The sequence below is a fragment of the Gossypium arboreum genome, chromosome 5 (genome assembly GCF_025698485.1).
Source record: "Gossypium arboreum isolate Shixiya-1 chromosome 5, ASM2569848v2, whole genome shotgun sequence".
NCBI lineage: Eukaryota > Viridiplantae > Streptophyta > Magnoliopsida > Malvales > Malvaceae > Gossypium > Gossypium arboreum.
This window is the reverse complement of record NC_069074.1, coordinates 46,183,101-46,191,045: the sequence shown is the minus strand read 5'-3', so window position 1 is coordinate 46,191,045 and position 7,945 is coordinate 46,183,101. Positions and strand designations below refer to the sequence as shown.

At 36.1% G+C, this 7,945-nt stretch overlaps 1 non-coding gene across 1 annotated transcript; it reads right to left on the bottom strand.

Moving 5' to 3' along the window:
* Positions 1-2,617: 2,617 nt before the first annotated feature.
* Positions 2,618-2,724, bottom strand: LOC128293455 (small nucleolar RNA R71). The gene has a single exon (XR_008283637.1). It is a non-coding gene; the product is annotated as a small nucleolar RNA R71 (small nucleolar RNA).
* Positions 2,725-7,945: the final 5,221 nt, after the last annotated feature.

Here is a 7,945-nt window from a genome sequence, read left to right as displayed (position 1 = left end):
CATGGGTAAAATTTTAAATATAAACACAAATTCAAAATATTGGTAGAAATAGGTAAACCGAGCTATGAGGATCTAAAAAATGTAAAGAACATTAAAAACGGAGCTAAAACGGACTTACAATTGAGCTTGGAAGTTGGAAAAACCCTAGCTATGTCTTCCTCATGTGAAATTCGGCCAAGGGGTTGAAGATTGACAAAAATTGGCTTTTAATTTTGTTTTTAATTCATTTTAATAACTAAATGACCAAAACGCCCTTAATGAAAAACTTTGGAAACATGCCTAACCATGTCCATTTTTGTCCACCAACTTAACCAACGGTCTAATTACCATATAAGGACCTCCAATTTAAAATTTCATAACAATTAGACACCTCTAACATGTAGAACTCAACTTTTAAACTTTTTACAATTTAGTCCTTTTGACTAAATTGAGTGCCCAAACGTCAAAATTTTTTGAACGAAATTTTTACAAAATAATTCCATAAAAATGTAGACCACAAAAATATAATAAAAACACATTTTTCTATGCCAGATTTGTGGTCCCGAAACCACTGTTCTGACTAGACCCAAAATCGGGCTGTTACAAATTTATCACATTTCACATTCAAGTGGACTCAATTTACTTCCTAGGCAAAATTACCATTTTGCCCCCAAATTTTCCATAAATTTCAATTTCGTCCCTTGATAAGTTAGAAAAGTAACATGTTTTAATCCCATTATTGATGTGTTTTTGGATGATATATTATATAATTTAGTGAATTCGATGCTCCTAATCCTTGAATTTCATGTTTCTATACTTAGGAAAGCATAGGGGAGTAAAAGGAGCAGAAAGCAGGCCAAAATCAGACAATACGAGCCATTTTCATGATTTACACGGCCTTGCCATTCCCACACGGGCTGAGCACATGCCCGTGTGAGCCACACAGGCTGGCCACACGCCTATGTGCCAACCTGTGTCGATTTCAAACCCTGTTTCCTTAATACATGAAAAAAACCAATTTTTAGGGTTTTTGAGCATTCTAAAGTTTATAAATACATACTAGAAGAGGACCTAAGGGAACTCGCAGAGCTGAACGAAGAAAAGACTCGAAGAACACTGACAGATTCAACTCAGAAGCAGGATCTCCTTCAAGACTTAAGACCACCATTCAATTTCTCTCGAAGTTTTTGGGTTTCTTTATGTTTTGTTGTTTTACTAATTTTGAGATGTTTCCTTCCAAAGTATGAACTAAATTTCCTAGATACCTAGGGAGGATGAAACCTAAGACGGATCTTATTATTTGATTTTTCTAAATTACATGATAAATATTTGTTCTTGATCTGAATTATGTGATCTTTTTTCATGTTTTAATGTTTTTAGGATATTAATTCATAATTGATGTGCTTATTCAGTAGAGAAGGAGTCTCTGTTTAAGAGTAGATCTTGCATAGTGGAGTGGAGTTACATGCAATCCTAGAAATAGGATGACATAAATCTACCGGATTAGAGTCAAATCTAATAGGGGAATCTATAGATCGAGTTAATGCGACAATAGGGGTTTTAATTAGAAAGAGATTTAATTAATCAACCTAGAGTCTGTTGTTTTATTCTTTAAAAAGATATTAACATAAGTTAGGGATTTGTATGGATCAAAACAAGTGAATAATTTGTTTAATTCAGATTTAGAATAATAAGTGAAGTCTAGGTGGATTCTTTCCTGGGTATTGTCTCTCTCATCGGTTTTCTTCAAATATTTTCTTCAAATATTTTCTTCAATTTATTCGGCTAGATAATAAAAAGATAGTAACTACTAGTACTTTTAGACCTCATAGAAATGATATTCCTAACTCACCAGCTGTACTATTATTCGATAGGTGCGCTTGCCTTTGTCATGATTTTAGGTAGTTCATGATGTCATCAAGTTTTTTGTACCATTGTCGGGGACTAAAATATTAGGAACACTTAATTTTTATTTCTTTAGCCATTTTTATTTTATTTTATTTTTATTTTTGTTTTTAGTTTAATTCTGTTTACTAATTTTTCTTTTTGTTTGCTTCTGGCAGGTTCCTTCAGTATATGACTAGAAGAAACCCGTCAGGACCTCTTGTATTTGACAGTAAGATCGAGAGTACAGCTCGCAGAAACTGTAGAGAAGTGAGGCAAAGTCAACAAAGTATAGTAAAAGAGTAAGAGGACATCATTAATATTATTGTGGAGATGCCTAAAAATCAGAATAATCAGCTACCTCCTATAGTTGCTGCAAATCCTACTCGTACTATATATGATTATGCCAAGCTGATGCTCACTGGGGCTAAATCGAGTATTGTTAGACCTGCTATTGCTACAAATAATTGTAAACTGAAACCTAACACTACTCAAATGATCCAACAGTTTGTTCAGTTTGATGATTTTATAGGATGAAGACCCAAATACTTATTTGGCTAATTTTCTAGAATTCTGTGACACTTTAAAGATAAATGGTGTTTATGATGAAGCCATTTGGCTATGGTTGTTTCCGTTCTCATTAAGAAATAAGGCTAAACAGTGGTTGAACTCCCTACCGCGATGATCTATTACTACATGGGAACAAATGACCAAAAAATTCTTGTTGAAGTACTTTCCACCCGCTAAGACAACCAATCTGAGGAATGGTATCTCCTCCTTTGTACAAATGGACTTAGAAACCTTATATAATGCATGGGAGAAGTATAAGGACTTACTGAGAAGGTTCCCCCACCATAGGTTACCTCTATGGCTACAGGTTCAAACTTTCTACAACGGTTTGAACCCTTCAACTAGGCAACTAATAGATGCAGCTGTCGGTGGTACTTTGAATAATAAATCACCTAAGGAGGCTTATGAGTTTATAGAGGAGATGTCATTGAATAACTATCAGTGGCAAGTCATGAGATTAGGGCCAACAAAAGCAGTCGATGTTTTTAACGTAGACGCGGTCACCATGCTATCAAACCATGTAGAACTTTTAAGTAATAAAATTGATGGTTTATATGGTTCTACGCAGGTACAACCAATGATGCAGTGTGATATGAATGGAAGAGGGATGAACAATCTAGAATGCCTATCCTACAACCTTAGCACAACGAACGAACAAGTCAACTATATGGGTAATAATTCTAGATATCAGAATAATCCTTATAGTAACATTTATAATGCAGGTTGGAGGAACCATCCCAACTTTTCTTGGGGTGGTCAAGGAAATCAAAGACCACAACCCCCTTCAGGCTTTCAACCAGCTTACCAGCAGGAGAAGAAGCCGAACCTTGAGGAGATGTTGACAAAGGTTATTTTGGTGTCAGAAACTCACTTCCAAAACACCGAGACAACACTTAAAAATTAACAAGCTTTGATTCAAGGGCTCAAGAACCAGATAGATTAGCTTTCTAAGCTAATTTTAGAGATTCCAAAAGGTAGCTTGCCTAGCAACACCAAAACTAATCCAAGAGAGCAGCTTCATGCAATTACGATTTGAGATGAAGAAGGGTTAGTTGAACTCGAACTAGAACTAAGGCAAGAAAGTATGGTAAGTTAAGGTAAGGTTGAGGTAAGTCAAGATAAGAAAAAATTGGTCAGCAAAGATTATACACCACGTGTGCCATATCCCAATGCGACAAGGAAAGACCACACAAACGAACAATTCGGTAAATTCCTTAAACTGTTGAAAAAGTTGCATATTAACTTACCGTTTATTGAAACTCTTTCGTAGATGCCAAATTTCGTTAAATTTTTAAAGGAGCTTTTAGCAAATAAGTGGAGGTTAGATGATTCGTCGCACGTGGAACTAAACTCAGTGTGCTCAACCATTTTGCAAAACAAACTACCTAACAAATTGAAAGATCCAGAGAGTTTTACTATTCATTGTTTAATTGATAGTTTAAATTTTAACAGTGGTTTGGCTAATTTAGAGGCAAGTATTAATGTCATACCCTATAAATTGTTTAAACAGCTAGGTCTTAGGAAACCCAAACAAACTAGGATGAGTATCCAATTGACAGACAAAACTATTAGATTTCTTAGGGGTATTGTTGAGGACGTGCTAGTTAAAATTGATAAATTCATATTCCCAGTTAATTTTATTGTTTTAAACATGGATGAGGATAGTGATGTACCTTTAATTTTAAGATAACCTTTTTTAGCAACTGCTAGAACCATCATTGATGTTGGTACAGGTGAACTCATACTTCGTGTGGGTGATGACAAGATTAAACTCCAAGCTTGTGATTCAGCTAAAATATCTAGTGATCGAGATGATTATACGAGTTCTGTTATTGAAAGTAACTTTGTGGCTCAACCTTCTTTGCAGGAAATCCCTCGGAAAAATGTGATAGAGCCACGTTCTAGCTTATGCGACAAAAACAGAACAAATCATGAATAATCAATGTTGCAGATCGATGAACTAGATGAATGGCAATCACATGTCAAGGAGAAACAGAGAATACATGATGAAAAATCGAAGCGACTCCATGATGATCTTAAGAATGGAACGAACCACTTCAAGGTTGGGGATCAGGTACTGTTAGATGAAAAAGACACTCGTATTACCACTTCAGAGCTTAGTGCAAATACAGCAACTCCTTTTACGGTACTCAATGTCTTCCTTTACGGTACAGTCGAGGTAACTCATTCTATTTTCGGCACTTTTAAGGTAAATATTACTCGACTTAAACATTATTTTAATAAAAGAATTGACAATGATAAAGAGGGGTCTCGACTCCGCGAACCACCGTGACCATACGAATATGAGGTAAGTTGAGCTTAGACTTTAAATAAGCACTTCTCGGGAGGCAACCTAAGCATTCACATTCCTAATTTACTAATTTTATATCATAATATTATTAAAATTAATTAATTTTTAAAATAATAAAATAATGGTTTTTAAAACCCACACGGCCTGGACACACGAGCGTATCCTTGGCCGTGTGGATCACACGACTTAGTTTTGAAAATTGAAGAAAATCAACAGTGAGTTACACGGCCTGGACACACGGGCGTGTCTGTCGTGTGAACCACAGGTCCTGGACACGCCGGCTTGTCCAAGGCCATGTGAATACTGGGCTTGAATTTTTAATGCATATAGACATATGTGAGGTCACATGGGCATGGGAGAAGCGAAGGAGATTGCACATAGCCTGGACACACGGGCGTGTCTGAGGCCATATGAAGATTGGGCTGTCAATTTTTAATTGACACAGGCTGAACAGAAGCCACACGGGTATATGACACGATCGTGTGGCCCAATATGGGCCTCACACGATCGTGTCACCATTTAAAACCCTATTCATTTTTATTTTTTTATTTTTTGTCTTCCTCCCTCTCTCAGCAAGCCTTAGCCGTCACTCCTTTTGACCACCATTTTTTTCGACCACCGTCCCTTCTTCCCTCTCCTTTGCACGTGCCTTAACCCAACCGCCCCTCCCCATCTTTTCCCCCTTTTCTTATTTTTTTATCATTCCTTCCACCCCCAACGAGCCAAACTCGACCCTACCCTTTCCTTTAAACAGGCCCCTCAACCCACATTTTCGAGCTCATCGCCGTCGCTCCTCACTTCGATCGTCATCCTCACCACAATCGGTCTCCCTATTATTCATTATCTTTGCTCTCTTATTTTTCTAATTATTATATTTATTATCATTATTCTTATTATTATTTTTATTCCTATTATTATTCCTGCTCTATGTAGTTATTTTTTATTTTTGGTTCAATTGATTGCTTCATTCACTCTTATTATTTAGTTTCTTTCCTATTGATGTTTCTTGAGTTCTGGACATTCTTGCTATTTGATTTAATGTTATTCTCCTTAAATTTTCTCTTCAGCAATTTCGTTGATTTTATTTGTGTTTTCCAGTTTCTTATTATTAAAACCTTATTTGGTAGTACCCTTATGATGTTTAGTTTTCTATGAGCACAGTCACTTTTCATCTTAATCCATGTGATGAGCTTAACATAGATTTTTTTTAGCTTGCATATGTGAATTTGTTTATTTAATTTAATTTATTTGATTACTTTATTTTTAGGTACACCATGACGAACACTCGTGGCAAGACTAAGATTACCATCCCCGCTTTGAAAAAGTGGAAGGGCCCTGCTGGGCCTCCTTCTCGAGCTCATCTGTAACACCCCTAACCCATAACCGTCATTGGATTAAGGTTACGAGGCATTACCAGACAAACAGAACATTTTGAACCAATTCAGAATCACAGATATCATATATCAAAAATATAGAAGCATTCAACACCACTTCATTCATCAAAGTGGTCTACGAGACCTAAAACATACGTTTAAGGAAATGTCAAAACTAAACCAAACCCATTCAGAATTTTCAGAACTTAACCAATTCTTCCAAACTGTTAAAGTCACACACCCATGTGAGGAGGCCGTGTGACACACATGGGCACTAGACACGCCCATATAAGCCAACCGTGCCAAAAATAGGTCCTATACTGACTTTTTCACATGGCCAATAGGCACGCCCGTGTACTACGGTCGTGTGGAACTTAGCTAGCTATTGACTTTAGCCCACGGTCATATTACACGCCACTGTGTCAAGACTGTGTGATTTTTTAGGTGAATACTATTTTTCTTACACGACCACAAGGAATGCCCGTGTACCCTGACCATGTGGCACCAAGCAAGCTTGATTCAAGCCAATTTGCCACCCCTTTTTGGGTCCAATCCTACAGGCAATAATATATAACATTCATACCAAAATTTCCAACAAATTCCATGCTTAAGAATGACCAAAACACATTAGAACTTAGCACATTACAAACATACACCAAAACTATACACAACTCATCATGGTTAGCCAACTCCTATGGCATAATATATACATATCAAAGCTTATATACATAGACTTTCTAGCCTATACATGCCATACATTAAAATATTTACATTTTTAAAAGTACCAAAAATTATTAAAAGTACCAAAATGTGATCGATAGTGTGGTGACGATCCTCGACTATCCCCGAGCCTTCAGTAGCTACGATAACTATAAAACAGACAGTAAACACACAAAGTAAGCTACAAAGAGCTTAGTAATCCAAATACAATTGGTATAATTACTAAAACATATATGTACCATTCAACCATATAGATTTATAACCATTTCATAGAATAGTTCATAAACTTAACCATGCTCCTTTGTTTGCATATATGCCATGCTTCATTTCCATACATATTTCACAAAGACAAAGTTTTTCATATTCAGAAATTTAGTACGATACAAACGTACCTGCATAAATTATACATTACATATACTCAATCTTAGATTTCATACGCCATCATTAGACGGGTCAGAAACGATTACAGATGCTCATAAACAAGTACAATGCCAACGTCCCAAACGTGGTCTTACAGGTAATTCAATATTGATGCCTCTGTCCCAAGCAGGGTCTTACACGAAATTAGATACAATGTCAATGTCCTAGACATGGTCTTATATGTAAATCTCAATCGAGGCCTGTGTCCCAGACACGGTCTTACACGACGTCTCAGACAAATGTCAATTTCGCTTAGGAATATACAGAGTTTTTTAGATATTAACATATTATCATACTTTACTCCAAAGATATACATCAGACACTCAAGGCCATCCAATACAGACTACAGTTTATATGTGCAGAATTTATTTCAATTAACACGTAATTGTAATTTGACTTACCTCGTACGGATTTCAGAAGAGACGAGTCTACTGTTCAACTATTTTGGACTTCCCTCGATCTAAGTTCGATTTTCTTTGTTCTTGATCTATTCAATACAAATTCAACCATTCAACCATTCATTTCATTCTAAATAATCCATGAACACATATTTAGGGCACTTTGCCTTTTAGCCCTTACTTTTTCACATTTTGACAATTAAGTCCATTTTTCACAAAATCACAAATATGAAAAATTCACCGAGACTATAGCTTGGCTAAATATACATAGCTTCCATACAAGTCCAAAT